Source organism: Bos indicus x Bos taurus, chromosome 3 (genome assembly GCF_003369695.1).
Source record: "Bos indicus x Bos taurus breed Angus x Brahman F1 hybrid chromosome 3, Bos_hybrid_MaternalHap_v2.0, whole genome shotgun sequence".
NCBI lineage: Eukaryota > Metazoa > Chordata > Mammalia > Artiodactyla > Bovidae > Bos > Bos indicus x Bos taurus.
In genome coordinates, this window is record NC_040078.1 from 83,289,368 (window position 1) to 83,307,119 (window position 17,752).

The 17,752-nt window shown below is 41.1% G+C and overlaps 1 non-coding gene across 1 annotated transcript; it reads left to right on the forward strand.

Moving 5' to 3' along the window:
* Positions 1–17,090: 17,090 nt before the first annotated feature.
* Positions 17,091–17,195, forward strand: LOC113890574. Its single transcript, XR_003510538.1, has one exon. It is a non-coding gene; the product is annotated as a U6 spliceosomal RNA (small nuclear RNA).
* Positions 17,196–17,752: the final 557 nt, after the last annotated feature.

Consider the following 17,752-nt stretch of genomic DNA (forward strand, 5'->3'; position numbering starts at 1 on the left):
AAAAACTCATATGGTAGCTTTATTCCAAGTTTTTTAAGGAATCTCCATACAGTTCTCCACAGTGACTGCATCAATTTGCACTCCCACCAACAGTGCAAGAAGGTTCCCTTTTCTCCACACCCTCTTCAGAATTTATTGTTTGTGAAATTTTTGATGATGGCTGTTCTGACTGGTGTGACGTGATCCCTCATTGTAGTTTTGATTTGCATTTCTCTAATACTGAGTGATCTTAAGTATTTTTTCATGTATTTATTAGCCATCTGTATATCTTCTTTGGAGAAATGTCTGTTTTGGTCTTCTGCCCACTTTTTAGTTGGGTTGTTTGCTTTTCTGGTATTGAGTTGAATGAGCTGCTTGTATATTTTGGAGATTAATCCTTTATCAGTTATTTTGTTTGCTATTATTTTCTCCCATTCTGAGGGTTGTCTTTTCACCTTGCTTATAGTTTCCTTTGCTGTGTAAAAGCTTTTAAGTTAACAGGCCCCATTTTATTTTTATTTCTATTACTCTGGGAGGTGGGTCATAGAGTATCTTGCTGTAATTTATGTCTAAGAGTGTGCTGCTTATGTTTTCTTCTAAGATTTTTATAGTTTCTTGTCTTATATTTAGGTCTTTAATCCATTTTGAGTTTACTTTTGTATATGCTGTTAGGAAGTGTTATAATTTAATTGTTTTATGCAAAGCTGTCCAGTTTTCCCAGCACCACTTACTGAAGAGACTATCTATTCTCCCTTGTATGTTCTTGCCTCCTTTGTCAAAGATGAGGTCCCCAAAGTTTAGTTTTTTTAATGCTGAGTTTCAAGTTGGCTTTTTCACTCTCCTCTTTCACACTTATCAAGAGACTCTTTAGTTCCTCTTCACTTTCTGCCATTAAAGAGGTATCATCTACATATCTGAGGTTGTTGATATTTCTCCCAGAAATCTTGATTCCAGCTTGTGATTCATCCAGGCTGGCATTTTGCATGATGTACTCTGCATAGAAGTTAAACAAGCAGGGTGACAATATGCAGCCTTGACGTACTTCTATTCCAGTTTTGAACCAGTCAGTTTTTTCATGTCCTGTTCTAACTGTTGCTGCTTGACGTACATACAAGTTTCTCAGGAGGCAGGTAAGGTGGTCTGGTTCTCCCGTCTCTTCAGGAATTGTTAGGTTCATGGATCAAGGTAAATCAGATATGGTCAAGCAGGAGATGGCAGGATTGAACATTGCCATCTTAGAAATCAGTGAACTAAAATGGATGGGAATGGGCAACTTTAAGTCAGTTAAAACTTAAGACCACACAAAAACCTGCATGTGGGTATTATAGCAACTTTATTCATAATTACCAAAACCTGGGACCAACCAAGATGTTTTTCAGTAGGTGAACGAATAAACTGTAGTATAACCAGATAATGGAAACTTTTTCGTCTTTAAAAAGAAATAAGCTATCGAGTCATGAAAAGACATCAAGGCTATGTATGGATGTGTGGGGGTAGAGGGGTAAAAGGAAAATCTGTGTACTTTCCATTCAAGTTTTCTGTAAATGCTCTAAAAAATGAAGTCTGTTTAAATATAGTATTGCCTTTCTTTCTGACTACTTATTACTTTTAGTCCCCAGTTCTATTTTACCTAATAAATAATTTTGTAATTTTGCTGGATGGGCTTTTTAAAATTACTCTTTGCATTAGTTAGAATTAGATTCAGCTGCAAAGAACTGAGAACCAAAATAACAGGAATCTAAGTGAGAGAGTAGATTTTTCTCTTCTACATGGAGGTCCTGAGATAAGCAGCCTGGGGCTGACACTGTGGCTGTTTCTCAGGTTCTTTGGGACCAAAGTGTTCTATCCTTGATACCCAACCATCCACACAGCATGCCTGTCATCCTCAAAATCCTAGACCATGGAACTAGAAGACTTCCCAGCATAGTTTGATAAGGAGCCCTCATTCTGGTGGTAGGATCATCCCTCTGCAGGATACCTTTTTGTGGGTTTAAGATAGTGTTTGGGGGTTTTCCTAGTGGTTCAGTGGATAAGACTCCATGCTTCCACTGCAGAGGGTGTGGGTTTGGTTCCTGGTCAGGGAACTAAGATCCCACATACCAAGCAGCATGGCCAAAAAACTAAAAGATAGTATCTGGGCTTTTCATCATCTCAACTGTAACTTTCCAACTTTCTGCTTTAATGTTCCAACTCAACAACCCTCCAACTCCACTGAAGCCTTCCATCACATTGATTGATCATCCATTGTAGCTGACATTGTCAGTCTGCACCTCACTGCCCCCACTCGCCATGAGCATACAACTGAACCATTATCCCTTCCATTTTCCATCTTCTCTTGATCCCAACTCTCTCTCCCCCTGCCCCAACTTCTATCCCATTTCTTTACTCATTTTTGCATCAAAATTCCTGAAAAAGTAGTCAGTTCTCACTGTCTCCAATTCTCTTTCCCCTCATTCTCCTTTCAACTCACTCCATTCAGGATTTGTCCCAGGTCACCACTGTAAACTTTTCCACTTTGCCAAACCCAGTAGTAGATTCACAGTCCTGTCTTCCAGGAGATCAGGTTCCTTTGGAGTCAGAAGAGGTGTCGCTATTCCTGTGGAACCAGCAAGTACTTGGCCTGCCTGACTTCCACACACCCATCAGTGTCCTTCCTGCCAGGACTGTTTGGTTTCATTGACATAAAGTATTGCCAGTTGATTATTTTATAGGTTACACAGCAGGGTCTGTGTTTCTGATGGCCCACAGGCCTGTGTGTATGCAGACTGTCATTAGTAAACTGACATGTCATTCTCCCTCCAGAAAACATGCACACCGACACGGTGAGTTCAGCAACAAGCACTTATGGGAAGCCCAGCTCAGCGGAGGCTCCCGCTCCAGCTCAGGTGATAGAATCGAGGCTGAGCTACTTTGCGGGATGGGGCAGGGGGAGTAAAGATGATTCATCATCCTCCATCCATCTGACAAACAGAACAAAAATCTAAGAGGCCTTGACACATTTAGATTCTTTGCATTTGGAATCTGAAATAATCTGAAAATGAAAACTGGGAGCTTTTCTTTGCAGGAGCTATCCTTTTTTTTTTTTTGGTCATACAGTATGTGGGATTCTAGTTTCCTGACAAAGGGCGGAGCTTGAGCCCTCTGTGGTGGAAGCCAAAGTCTCAACCACTGGACCGCAAGTTAAGTCCTGGCTCTATCCATCAAAAGCTTTTATCAAGTAAAACAGTAGTTCTCCAACTGGGCCCACTTTAGTCCCACTCTCTGTCTCAGTCACTTCCACCCTAGGAGCTCAATTTGTGCTTGGAGCAGTTTGACCTCTTTCTTTGAACAGTTAATAGATTCAAGCTACCCAATATTTTACCCCAGGGCTCCCAAATCTGGTTCCAATAGCTGAGGCTATTCAAATTGTTCTCAATTTTCACTATAGTATTTTCAAAGGTGCAGAATAGTTGATTATTAGGACACTTAGGGCACCCCTTATAATGGAGGTCCGTTCATTAGCACTGAGATGTTATTCCAGGCAGCTGTATGAACACAAGTGGTCTCACCACCAAGTTGGTCCTGGAAGCAGGTACAGCCCATTCCTATCTCGTGCCTGGGTGAATTTCGTGTATGAGGTTTGCCCCCACTCCTGATTTTGATAAACCTGGACTGTTACTAATAGGTAACCCCGAGTTCCTTGTTTCTACCTTCGCTTCCTGTGCCATGACTATTAAAGGGTCCTGATACGATTCAGGCTTTGTAGGAGCTGTTTTTCCAACTATGAACACAACAGAAAATAATCCAGTTTTCCATTTGACTCAAATTTTAATAATCAAGTAAAATATATTAAAAAATACATTATGAAGAGACCAGTCATCAAAAACAGCTTTCTCGAGAACAGCATTTTTCAACCTTCAAAAAGAATTTTTTTGTGATTTCCCTCCTAAGGGAATTTTTTGGAGAGTTTTCCAAATCACTCTTCTCCCCATAAAATTTTAATATCACAGATATACTGTATATCTGTTTATTTACTGTGGCCTCTTGGAGGGCCATGAAACATTGTAATATCTAAGAACTTGTCACCCTTATTTGAGAACATGTGCTCCAGGAGAATTGGCTAAGAAATTAGGAAACTAGGGAAAAGATTATTCAACATGACATCATTTTTTTTCATCCATAGCTCCCATTTCTTTTATTAAAAAATTATTTATTTTTTTTAGAAAAGCTTTTCTTTAAAGTATACTTTATTTACAATATTAGTTCCAGGTGTACAATATGATTAAATATTTTTATAAATTATACTCCATTTAAAGTTATTACAAAATAATGGCCACATTTACATGTGCTGTTCATATATCCTGATTGAAAGTGGAAAGTGTTTAGTTGCTTAGTTGTGGCCAACTCTTTGTGACCCTTGGGACTATAGCCTGCAGGCTCCTCTGTCCATGGAATTCTCCAGGCAAGAATACTGGATTGGGTTGCCATTTCCTTCTCGAGGGTATCTTCCCAACCCGGAGATTGAACCCAGGTCTCCTGCATTATAGGCAGATTCTTCACTATCTGAGCCACCTATCCACCTATTCCATATATTCTTATTGCTTTTTTGTTTTTTCTTTTTTTCTATTTGGAATAAAATTGCTTTACAATGTTGTGTTAAGCATAGCTCCCATTTCTTTACCTGGTGTCCGGAATGCAGTTGGTTCTGTGGTGCCCTTCTTCAACCAAAGTCTCAACAACACATGCCTCTCCAGGTGATGGGCCAGGGACTGGTGTGGACCTGAGCCCCCTTATTTAGTAGGGGCCAGAGCTAGTGTCAGAGCAGTAATAACATCTTTTTTTTTGCCTTGGGTCTATGTTTACTTATCCCCACCTTGTGATCCTGCTAGCTATCTTTGTTTGTCAGACTTACTTGACACACTAACAGTTTAAAATGTGGGGATTTATTGGGTGTTGGGATTAAGTTCAATATGACCGAGAATGTTCCATGTATGAATTGAGGCTATAGAGTCTTTTCAGGAAAAAAATCTGAACTGGCATAGATTCCAAGGCAGTTTCCTTTAGGGTACCTTTCAATCAATCTAGTACTCCTAACCCCAAAGTGGAGCTAACCCAGCAGAAGAGCCCTTGTGCTCAGCCTAGAGAGGATCCAGTCCAGAGGTGAGGGGGATGCTGGAGGGACTTGGGAGAGATGTAACCAAGACAAAATAAAGCAGGTCAATTGCCTCATGTGTTTGAACTTCTTAAGAGGAGATTTATACTTCAGTACCAGAGTTTGAAGATTAAAAGGTGATGGTTACCTAAAAAACGAAACAAACAAAACCAAGGCAATTAACTTGAGAGAAAACCAAATGTTGTATAATAAAGTTAATTATAATACATAGTTCTAATAAAGTTAACATTGAGTATTGATGTTAGGCTGCGGTATCTTTTGATCCCCAGTATTTCCAGTTCCTAATCTCTTCCTCCAGGGGTACTTGAATACTATTTAGCATTTGCTGATGTTTTTCATACAGATATTGTGAAAACTGACCATTTATTCCCACTACCACTCAATGAGTCACCATGATCTTTGAATGAATGCCATCATAGATGAGGGAGAATCTTCTATCAGGGACTTTCTCTCCAAAAGGGGACTCTTCCTCATATCAAAATTATATCCACTCCAGAACTGGGCATCAACCCATGAAGAAGGAGAGCTATGCCCAGTGCTGAGACATGTAAGGTGTCCCTGACAGAGATTAAGCTTGGATATGAATAATCCTGTGACTTCCAGATTTGGAAGGAAGATCAACTTCAGTAAAAATATCACTGGACAGGGGTGAGGTGGAGAGTTGGGTCTCATCAGGATGATTTTTGACTGGGGCTTTAGGATCCTGAAAGAATCATCTCAGTATTCTCTTACCACGTTTTTAGTTTCCCAAGTTGCTGCTATAACAATTTATTAAAAACCTAGTGTGTGTGTGTGCTTAGCTGCCATGTCTGACCCTGTGCAACCCTGTGGACTGGGGTCTGCCAGACTCCTCTGTCCATGGATTTTTCCTAGCAAGAATACTGGAGTGGGTTGCCATTTCCTACTCCAGGGGATCTTCCCAACCCAAGGATGAAACCCTCATCCTTGCCTTGGTAGGTGGATTCCTTATCCCTGTGCCACTGGGGAAGGCCCTAGTGGCTTAGAGGTCAAAAATCTGAGATCAGTTTCTCTAGCTAAAGTCGAGGCCTTGTCAGGGCTGCACTCCTTCTGGAAGCTGTAGGGGAGAATCCTGGTTTTTCTAGCTTTCAGAGGCTGCCCACATTCCTTGGCTTATGGCCCCCTTTCATCTTTGAAGCCAATAAATGCATCACTCTGACCACTACTTCTGCTGTTAGATCTTCTCTGACTCTGACACTCCTGCTTCCTTCCTATAAGGACCCATGTGACAGCACTGGCACCATCTTTCAGGAAAATGTCCCCAACTTATGATCCTGAATTTAATCACTTCTGTGAGTTCCTTTTCCTTATGATGTCTGGTGGATTAAGACATGGACATCTTGGGGGCATCATTATTCTGCCTGCCACACTAAGGATTCTAGGTAGTGGGTCTGATGGGGGCGATGTTGAAAATGGTGGCATCAAATGGAGGGGCTGTGACCACAACCCTCTGACTCTGCTGCTGCTACTGCTAAGTCGCTTCAGTCGTGTCCGACTCTGTGCGACCCCATAGACGGCAGCCCACCAGGGTCCCCTGTCCCTGGGATTCTCCAGGCAAGAACACTGGAGTGGATTGCCATTTCCTTCTCCAATGCTTGAAAGTGAAAAGTGAAAGTGAAGTCACTCAGTTGTGTCCAACTCTTAGCAACCCCATGAACTGCAGCCCACCAGGCTCCTCCGTCCATGGATTTTCCAGGCAAGAGTACTGGAGTGGGGTGCCATTGCCTTCTCCCCTCTAACTCTAGATCTAGAAAAAAATAGAACAACCTTGACTCACAGCTTTCTTCACACTCTGCCTCCCAAATAACTCTGGCTCAGGTGGTTGGATGCCCTTGTGACCTATGTCTTCACCTGACCCAGGGAGGTATTCTTGGATTTGAATTTCACCATCTTTGCAGATCTGAACAAACTTCTGGAGCTGTGCCTCAGGCTGTCAGCATGCTATAGGGAGTCCTGGAGAGTGGCCTGTAGAAGAGAGTCATTTAATTTGGCGGCCACCCTGTGACACCCCTACCCCCAAGCTTGCATTTACTACGGGCTATTTAGAGTTAAAACTCTCATTCTCCTACTGGTGGACTTGAAGTCAGGGCACCCTGTGCTATCCAGGGTAGACCCTCCTCATCTCTGGGAAAGCCTCAGTGTCCTGGGGACACTTGACCCCACTTTGAGGAGGCTAAAAAGCGCCAGGGGAAGAGGGCCACGAAACCTTCCTTGTTCGCCTTCAATGCAGAGTCCCACCTCCTCTCCTTGCTAGGCTTTTGTTTTTGTGTCCTCATTTTGTCCTTGGAATCATTCCTCCAGTCCTGTCGCCTCACTGGGGAGGCGATAGACCACAATGGGGCTCCGTGTTGCTAGGAGAAACTTTGTATTTGAAATCACTAAGGCCCCTGGGTGCTGGGAGGGCTCAAAGTCACTGCAGCTGGCACCTCTGCCACAGGATGTACTGTAGTCCTGGTAGAGAATTCCTTTCTGATATCTCATGAGGTAGGGAAGAGACTTAACCTTTGAATGAAGTTTGAATGTTGCATAATGTACTGGGTGGTTTTATTTCTGAGTTTATTTCTGTGTTCTATGGGCTTTGAGAATGATAAAAAAAAAAAAAAACTCCGAGTTTTCACGAGGTATGGGAAGAATTCTTCCACATTTAAAGAGATGGTAGAAAACAAAGTGAAATTGCATTCTGATTACATGCCACAAGCCAGCTCAAATGACCTCCCCTTCCAAGTAGCATCCTCCATTGGAGGCCACTTGATCACTTGAATGGGGAACAGGGAGTAGATTTGGAACTGGAAGAATTTCCTCCTTGGGAAACAATTGGCCACTGTGGGGGGACAGACCATCTGGGGCCAGTACAGAAGCAGCTTTTTTCCCAAGAGGAATGCTAAGCACATAGATACCCTGACCCTCGCTGTTCCAGCTCTTGTTAGGATCCTCTGTTCCAGACCCTGTAATAGGACCTGCAGGTCAGCCCTGTTCTGTGGCTGCTGAGTGGAGCCTGGGTTCCTATGACAGCTTTTCAGATTGGGGCTCGGCACTGTTCCCTTTACGCATATCAGCCTGGGTCACTGCAAGGGAGCAGGAAGATTTCTGTATATGTGACTATTGGACGACCGGCAGAAGGGAGCAGAACCAGGGAAGCCATCTCTCCTTTAGTGAGCACTACTGACTCAGATGGTAAAGTCTCCTGCAGTGCAGGAGACTCAGGTTTGATCCATAGGTCAGGAAGATCCCCTGGAGAAGGAAATGGCAACCCACTGCAGTATTCTTGCCTGAAGACTTTCATGGACAGAATGGTAGGAAAGATGAGCAATTTCTGATGAGCAGAGAGGTCCAATATGATTGGGATAATCATACATTATCTACAGATAATCCTTTGGGTTTAGCAATTAGGAACATTCTGGCGGTCTTGACAAGAGCAGTGTCAGTAGGTTGCTGCGGGGGTGAAATATAGAGGGTGGAATAGTCAGGGACTTGGAAGGAAGTAGGGGCTGTGAGAAGAGGCAAACTCCTTTGAGACACTTGTGGTCAAGGCAGGACTAAGACTGTCTGCTTTGATTTGGAAGTGAGAGCAATAAAATCAGTTTGGTAAGTAGGGCCCACCCATGAAGACACTGCTTTAAAAGGAAAACTGGAACCCACAAACTGAAAGACAATGTCTCTTTATGAATAACAAATACAACACATGGAATAAACACACACACACACAAGCAGCAACTGGAAGTGGTCAAAGAGGGTCACAGTAAGGATAAATGTTGAAGGTCACAGTTGAGAGGACTTGCTTTGGATTTGAGCAGCTGGGTGGATGTTGTGACTTTGATAGTATTGGGGTAGAGTTGGTTAGAGTTCAAAAGCACAAGTTGCATTCTGGATCTTTTAAAAAATTTGACTAAGTTTATTTTTTTTTCTACTTTATTGAGATATAATTGACATATAACATTGTATAAGATCAAAGTGTACAATGTGATAATTTGATATGTGTATATACTGCAAAATTATTACCGCAATAAGATTAGTTAACACAGTTACCTTTCTGTGTGTGTGTGTTAAAATCTGCTGTCTTGGAAACTTTCATTTTTTTTTAATTGGAGGCTAATTGCTTTACTATGTTAAGGTGGTCTCTGCCATATGTCAGTACGAATCAGTGCAGCTTTCAAATATTGTTAACTATGGTCACCATGCTGTATGTTACATCACCAAAGTTACTCTTCTTATTACTGAACACTTGTACCTTTGACCACTTTCACCTCATTTCCTCCCCTGCCAACCTCGACAACCACCAATTTATTCTCTGTTTCTATGATTTTTTAAAGATTTTTTTTTTAAAGATTCCGCACATAAGTGAGAACATATGTTAGTTGTCTTTTTCTCTCTGACATTTCACTTAGCATAATGCCTTCAAGTTTCATCCTTGTAGTTAATGGCAGGATCTCCTTCTTTCCATGGCTGAATGATATTCCAGTATGTATGTGTGTGTGTGTGTGTGTGTGCACGTGCATGTATGTGCATGTGTGCATGTGTGCGTGTGCACGTGTGTGCACGTGTGTGTATTGCGTGCACGTGCATGTGTGTTTTCACGCGCGCGTGCATGTGCGCGTATGTGTGCGCATGTATGTGCGTGTGTGTGCGCATGCGTGTGTGCTCGCGCGTGTGTGCACGTGTGTGTATGTGTGTGTGTGCATTGTGTGCATGTGTGTGTGTGTGCGTGTGTGTGCATTGTGTGCATGTGTGTGTATGTGCGTGTGTGTGCGTGACATTTTCTTTATCCATTCATCTGCTGATGAACACTTCGGTTGTTTCCAGGTCATTGTAATAATGCTGTGGTGAACATGGGGGTGCAGATATCATTTTGAAGTTGGTGATTTTATTTCCTTTGAATATATACTCAGAAGTGGGATAACTGGATCATAGGCAGTTCTATCTTAACTTTTTGGGGAACCTCTGTACTATTTTGGTACATAGTGGCTGTACCAATCTACATTCCCACCAACAATGTACAAAGTGAAGTGAAAGTCTCTCAGTCATGCCCAACTCTCTGCGACCCCATGGACTATACAGTCCTTTGGATTCTCCAGACCAGAATACTGGAGTGGGTAGCTGTTCCCTTCGCCAGGGGATCTTCCCGACTTAGGGATTGAACCCAGGTCTCCCACATTGCAGGTAGATTCTTTACCAGCTGAGCCACACAAAGATTCCCTTGGTTTTCCACATCCTCAACTGCAACAGTCTCTTGTCTTTTTGATGACATCCATTCTAACAGGTGTGAGGTGATAGCTCACTGTGGTTTTGATCTGCATTTCCCTAATGATTATTGCTGTTGGGCATGTTTTCTTATACCAGTTGGCCATTTGTATGTCTTCTTTGGAAAAATGTTTATTCAGGTCCATCCCTTGTCCATTTTTAATTGAATTATTACATTTTAGCATTGAGTATATGGGTTCCTCATATATTCTGGGTATTGACCCCTTATCAGATACAATGTATTTAGCAAATATTTTCTCCCATTACATTGGTTGCCTTTTTATTTTGTTGATCATTTCTCTTGCTGTGCAGATTCTTAGTTTGTTATAGTCCCATGTATTTATTTTTGGTTTTGTTGCTTGTGTGGATATCTCAAATTATATTAGTTTCAGGGGTCAATTAGGTGTCCAAGTGGGAAGTCAAGATGGACACAGGACCTGAATCTCAAGGAGAAGGTTGGGATAACTCTTAACAATGTAAGAGTTATCATCTTTGGATGGTATTGGAGCTATGGGCCTGCATGAGATCACCTTGAAAATGAGTATTAGGTAGAGAAGATGCCCAAGGACTGAGCTCTTGGCACTCCTACATGTAGAGGTTCAGAAGGAGGAGAAGGAGACTTTCACCTGGCCAAACCCAGTTCAAAATGATCTTGTACCCCTAGGCAGAGCACTCTGGGAGAAGTTGATTTCTAGTTACAGTACTGATAAACTATGTGTTCATAATGACTCTAATAGGCTTGGGGTAGCAGTCATCTTAGCAGTATTGCCTGTTCTGCATTTATTGGCAGTCCCAGTTTGTATATGATGAAGTTAAAGCTCAGAGAAATGAAATGAAGATCAAAGATCATAGGAGCTTATTTAAATTTCAAGGACATGAAATGCATGTTGCCGTGCAGGTGGTGCTAAGCATAATTTCAAGTGCACCATTTCCATAAGCTATAGGGTGAGTGGTGCCCCCTGGAGTTGTGCATTACACAATATGCACAGCCATGTACAACAGCCAGTACCCTTTCTCACTATGTCTTGCTGTCTTGGCATCTTCCTTACAAAGTTCTGCTACCTTTAACATAAGCAGCTAAGTTCCTTCCAAAGTTGGCTGGTAAGAGGTTTAGTGCAGTGATTACAGGATTGTGCTTTGGAGTAAAACTGAAATTTGTTCCAGTCATAGCTGAGCATCTTACTTGTTGTAGCCCCTTGAAGCTTTGGGTTCTTTGACTGTGAAATGAAGGAAATAAGAGCAGCTGCCTCAGAGGGTTATAAAAGCATTATAAGAAAGAAGTCAAGAAAGTAGAGCAGGCTTTACTTGATACCTTTTGCCTGGTATTAACTCATTTTTGTTTGTAACTGCAACTTCCTCAGCCTAGACCTTGGTTCTTAGGGGAGATTGAAGGCTTTAATGGAAAAGATGGGAATCAGATTGGGTTCAAATCCACAAATTAATGAAAAGGGCACCATAGATCAGGAATAATTGTGTTAGATATGAAGCTTGGCATGTGAAGAAAACAATTTGGGTGGCTTTGTTTGGGTCTGCTACTCTTCCTGTTCAGAAAAATTTTTGTTGTATTTCAAGTTTTTGGAAAGTCATTTGTCATTAATTTGATTTTGTTTCTATTTAGTCTGTGCACAAGAGGAATTCCAGGATTGTGTGAAGAAGGAAATTTGGGAAAATGTCTGAGGTGTAGGATACTGGCCCTGTCATTCCACTGTGAGGCAGGGCATTAGGAAGCTACAGGCAGGGAAACCCAAGGGGTTTAAATCTATTTACAACCTTGTTACAGTGTATCCTGTTTTCTCCCTGCTGTGCTGGGCTGAGTATCTAACAGAAGACTCTCCCACATATCTGAAAATAATATGAAACTCTGATTCTGACTATAGTGTCTGTGAGAAATTGACACAGTATGTTTTTATTTTATTTTTGTCAAAGGTACATAATGTTTTCCAGGTTTTTCTGCTTTTCTATGTTCTTTAAAGAAATGAGAGGAAAAAAGCTGGTTGTGAAAAGCCGAGGGGGAGAGTGCTGGCCTAGAGCCCAGGATTTTCCTTTTGGCCTCAGAAAGACTCATGAAGATGGTTTGAGTTTTAAATCATGTTCAAGGGGGAAAAATTGTGTTCTGGAATCTGACATCATGGTCCTCTGTGGCCCTCCACCCTCACCTAAAACAACTGCAATAAGTTGCTTTTGAATGTTTATTAAAATCACTTATTTTAAAATACCTCAATTCAGTGGAAGAATCCAGCAGGGTCATCCCACTTCTGCCACCTCTGTGCATAGCTCCTCCCACAGGAATGAGACCAATGCGTGACTTCCTTGGCCACCTTCAAGAATAGACAATGTAAATCCTTTCAAGAGCGGGAATGATCAATCCTTTTTTTTTTTTTAATTTTGGAAAAAATTATACTATATACAACAGTAGAGAGACTAGCATAATGAGACCCCCATGTAACCATCACCCAGATTAATAATTATCAATTGATAATCCATTTAGTTTTCTCTATACTCTCTACTCCCTGCAGGCTAGAGTATTTTGGAGCAAATGTCAGCTATTGAATCATTTTTCTGTAAATAGGTATGCTCATTTAAAATATAAGAACTATTAAAAAATATCACTAGAAGATTTTCTACATTTAAAAAAATTATAAGTCTTTTTTATCATTACATATCCAGCCTGTGGTCTAACTTCCTGATTGTCTCATAACTGTTAACTATTTTTAGTTAGAATCAGGATCCAAATGAAATCCATGTATTGAACAGTTGATATATTTAAACCGATTTTAAACCTAAAGATCACCCTCCTTCCTTTTTCTTCTTTTCCTTGTAATTTATTCATTGAAAAATCTGGGTCAGTGCCTTGTAGAGTTTTCTGTATAGTCTGTATTTCCTTGATTTCATCTTTCTCTGACCCCTGTACATCCTATAAATTCGTGGTTAGAGCTAGAGACTTACTCAGATTCCAATTTGAATTTGTTGGCAAGAATACTTCCTGGATGATGTATATTTCCATCAGGAGATACATAAAGTCTTGTTGTTTCTTTTTTTGTGATATTAGCAACTATTGGTGATCATTTTATGGATCTATTAGGAAATGTAAATTGGCAATAATCAAATTAGGTCATTCCTTTACAAAATATTTAGCTGAAATTTACTCTATAAAGAGAAACTTCTTCTAATCCACTACTTGGCTGAAATAACAGATTGTATAGCAAAGTGGCTAAGTGCTTGATGCTTTTTCTTTGTTTACCAGTTTTCAAAATAGTGAGTTGCTCCCCAGGGTCCTCCAAACATGACCAGTGCATTTTTCTTCTTTTTTCTTTTTTTTGACCAATGAGGACTTAAACATACCATAGTAAATTCTTGGATTTTTAATATGCTTGATGGTTTCAATATATTACCGTGATTATTCTTATTAGTGTTCAATTGTACCATCTTTGACTAGCGGGATTCTCTTTAAGTTAGCTCCCAAGACCTTCTGACATGTTAGTTGTTTTAAGTTTCCTTGCTTTCTCGCAAGGCAACACAATACAAGCTCATCTTGTAATTTTCCACCCCAGATTTGGAATCATCTATTTCTCCAAGGGGGCTTCCCTGGTGGTTCAGACAGTAAAGAATCTGCCTACAATGCAGGAAACCTGGGTTTGGTCCCTAGGTCAGGAAGATCCCCAGGAGAAGGAAATGGCAACCCACTTCAGAATCCTTGCCTAGAGAATTCCATGGACAGAGGAGCCTGGCGGGCTACAGTCCATAGCGTCACAAAGAGTCGGACACAACTGAGCAACTAACACTTCTATTTCTCCAAGTCACTCTGGCTCTTTTTGGTGGAAAATAGGGTTTAAAGATCACAATCTGTACTACATGTTTTATTCTACTTGGTTGGTTATTTGTTTCTAGGCCTTTTCCATGGACAGAGCTAGAAACTACCATTTTGTTTTAAAGCTATATCATGATTCATACTGATACTTCCATTTCAAATTCAAGATTTCAGGATTTTTACTTAACCTCATCAGTCTCATATCTGTATTTCCTTTCCCTAGTGTCCATTGTTTTCTCTCATGCTGATTAACACTGTTATTAAAGATGTTCGGGGAAAGAGATTCCAAAATCTTTCCACAGCAGAACACAATGCTGCTTTCTTCCCTACATGAATCATTGATTTGGACGATGGAAAGGGTAACTGAAATTTTAAAAATGAAAATTGAAATGATTGTGTTTGGGTGCTCTCCTATAGGTTTTCTTTTAGAGAAGCTAAAGTCTTAGGAACTTTAAGCCTTTCGTCTTCTGATTGTCTTAAAGGACTGATTGGAAAACCAGCCTTCATTTTTCCAGCCAGTTCCCAGAAATTGTTAAATCAATCTCGGGGGACCCACTGGCTTCCAGAGAAGCAAGAGTGCAGATGGACTCAATGTTTGTAGTAGTTTGAAGTTTAAGCACAGATCACCATGCTCTTTACCTCCAGAGCCACTCATGGAATTGTTAGGTAGGTAGAATAGGGAAGAGGAGTCCAAAATGGTGGTGGCTAAAAGACAAGGAAGGGAAAAGCCCGTGGAAATAGAACAAAGGAAGGTCCGAGGACCCGAGTGAGGACCTCAGGTAAAACAAACAACACTCCAGACTGGCCCAATTTACATAGGACAGGCCCAGGGAGAGAAAAACATATAAAAAGAGGAGCCAAAGCTAGCTCTCTCTCTCTCTCTCCTGCGCACTGGGGTGATCTTCTCCTGGTGTCTTTGGATTGATGTGCCCTCACGCCACGGAGATGAATTTTCCTGCTATTTTCTAAATAAATTGAACTGTAACACTGATTTGTCTAAGAGCTATAACATGGTCCTTTTGAGACCTGACAGCTATAACACGGTCTATCCAAGACCCAAGAGCTGTGACATGCTGAGGGGGCTCTAACGTCCGTCATTCCAAATCTTTGTTGTGACGAGACAAAGAACCGAGGAACATACACTCGTGCGACAGAATTATGAGTTTCTCAAACCACTTCTGGATATTCAAAGCTATCAATGTGATGTTTGGGGAGGAGAACCGACACTAAGACCCTGAGTGGGATACTTATTTAGGAGAACAGATTAGAAAAGTTAAGGGGAAGTGTGTTCACAGTCTTAACTGTGAACATAACCACAGCATAACTACTGTTTGTTGTTCTCATGGGGCTTATCATCTCACTGACTTAGGAGAAATAGATGTCTATTTTACACAAACTTACCTGGATGCCACTCCTCATGGGGGAGAAGCTAAGAAAGAGAAATTTCCCAAGGTCTTATCTTATTCTCAGTAGCTTCCAGTGAGGAGGCTAATGGGTCTTCCACCTCACTGAGTTATAGAATTACAGAATGACAGAGATGGAAAGTCCCTGAGTCATCTAATCAAGTTTTCAACTTCCTCGAAGATAAAGACCTAGAGCCTTTGTTTAAAAGGAAACAAATGAACAAGCAAGAGTATAAGCAAGCAAACAAAAAAATGAAGAAACAAATTCATTTAATCAGAAGTTCAAACATAGGATTTAGTAATTTCAATGTTTAACCACTACTCCCAGGGATTCTCATCTTTGGGGAAATATTAAAAACAGTATAATCCCACACCTTCATTTTTCAGATAGTGAGATTGAAATATACATAGGAAATGATTTGTCAAAGTCACCCCACGGGAGAAGAATAGTTAATATTCCTGAAGTATAGTTACTACCCATGAACGCATCCAAATATATATGTGTGTGTGTGTGCTTAGTCATTCAGTAGTTTCTGACTCTTTGTGACCCATTGGACTGTAGCCTGCCAGGTTCCTCTGTCCATGGGATATTTCAGGTAAGCATACTGGAGTGGGTTGCCATTTCCTTCTACAGGGATGCTTCCCAACCCAGGGACTGAACCGTGTCTTCTGTGTCTCCTGCACTGGCAGGTAGATTCTTTAACTGCTGAATCCTCGGGGAAGCCCCTGACATATGTATATCTACCTGTATTTTTTTTTAATGTGTTGGTTATGTCATTGCCCAGTGGACTGATAGGCAAAGAAGATTGTATAAATATTTTTGTGTGTGTGGCTAAATTCATGTTAAGAAAGAACATTTAAATTCATTGTACTTTTTGTTTAGCTTTATAATCCATAAAAGTCTTTATCACAGCAAAATGTGTTTTCAGAACTTAGCTTTCTTGGGAAATGTAGACTTTGAAATGCAAACATATCTACTTGCACAAAGAGCTTCAGTGAGTTAGAGGCCTGTTTAAAGAAAAACCAACATCCAAACTTGAAAGCCAGATGAAAGCATAATACGAGGATTATTTCCCATATCTTGAACACTGGCCAGAGTTTATTCATGTACACTCACATTAGATCAGCATGTCACGAGGAACATTGTCCTGGAGATGTTAGTAGGTATGCTGCCAGCGAAGATTTTTCCTCATCGAAGTTTGGGATATGCTGCATTAAGCTACCCTGTCTTGGAAATACAGAAAGCACATTAGCCTGCTGCCTTAGGGCTCCAAGGCAGAGTAAGAAATATTAATAGAGTACCTAGCCTGTGGCACAGCAGGGAATTCATTCTGTGGAAGCAGGCTGACTTGTGAGGGCTGATGCCTTTCTCCCATCCTAGGGACTTAGAGGGCAGCAACCCAGGGTCCTGGTTCCTCATTCCAGGCTTTGACCCCCAACTTCAGCCACACTCCCATGGACAACAAGGGAGACACCAAGGAGATCTGTCCTCGTGCTTGCTTTGGCAGAACAAATACTGAAATTGGAATTATACATAAAAGAGTAGCATGACTCCTGCACAAGGATGGCACAAATTCGTGAAGTATTCCATATTTTTATGAATTTATTTACAAAGCAGAAATAATGTCACAGATGTAGAAAACAAACCTACATTAACCGGGGGGAAAGGCAGTGGGGGAGAGATAAACTGGGAGATTGGGACTGACATATACCCACTACTATACATATAAAATAGATAACAAATAAGGACCTATTGTATAGCTCAGGGAACTCTATTCATTGTTCTATAATAACTGTACGGGAAAGGAATCTGAAAAAGAATAGATATATGTGTGTGTGTAACTGATTCACCTTGCTGTATACCTGAAACTAATACAACATTGTATATACTTCAATACAACTTTTTAAAAATAAAAATTAACAAACTGAAAGTAAAAAAGTGGATATATGTAAATGCATAGCTGATCTGGGGCTTCCCTGATGGTTCAGTGGTAAAGAATCCTCATGCCAATGAAGGGGAATTGGGTTCGATCCTTAGGTCAGGAAGATCTCCTGGAGGAAGAAATGGCAACCCACTCCAATATTCTTGTGTGGGAAATTCCATGGGCAGAGGAGCCTGGTGGGGCTCTCCGGGACTGCAAAGAGTTGAAGAAG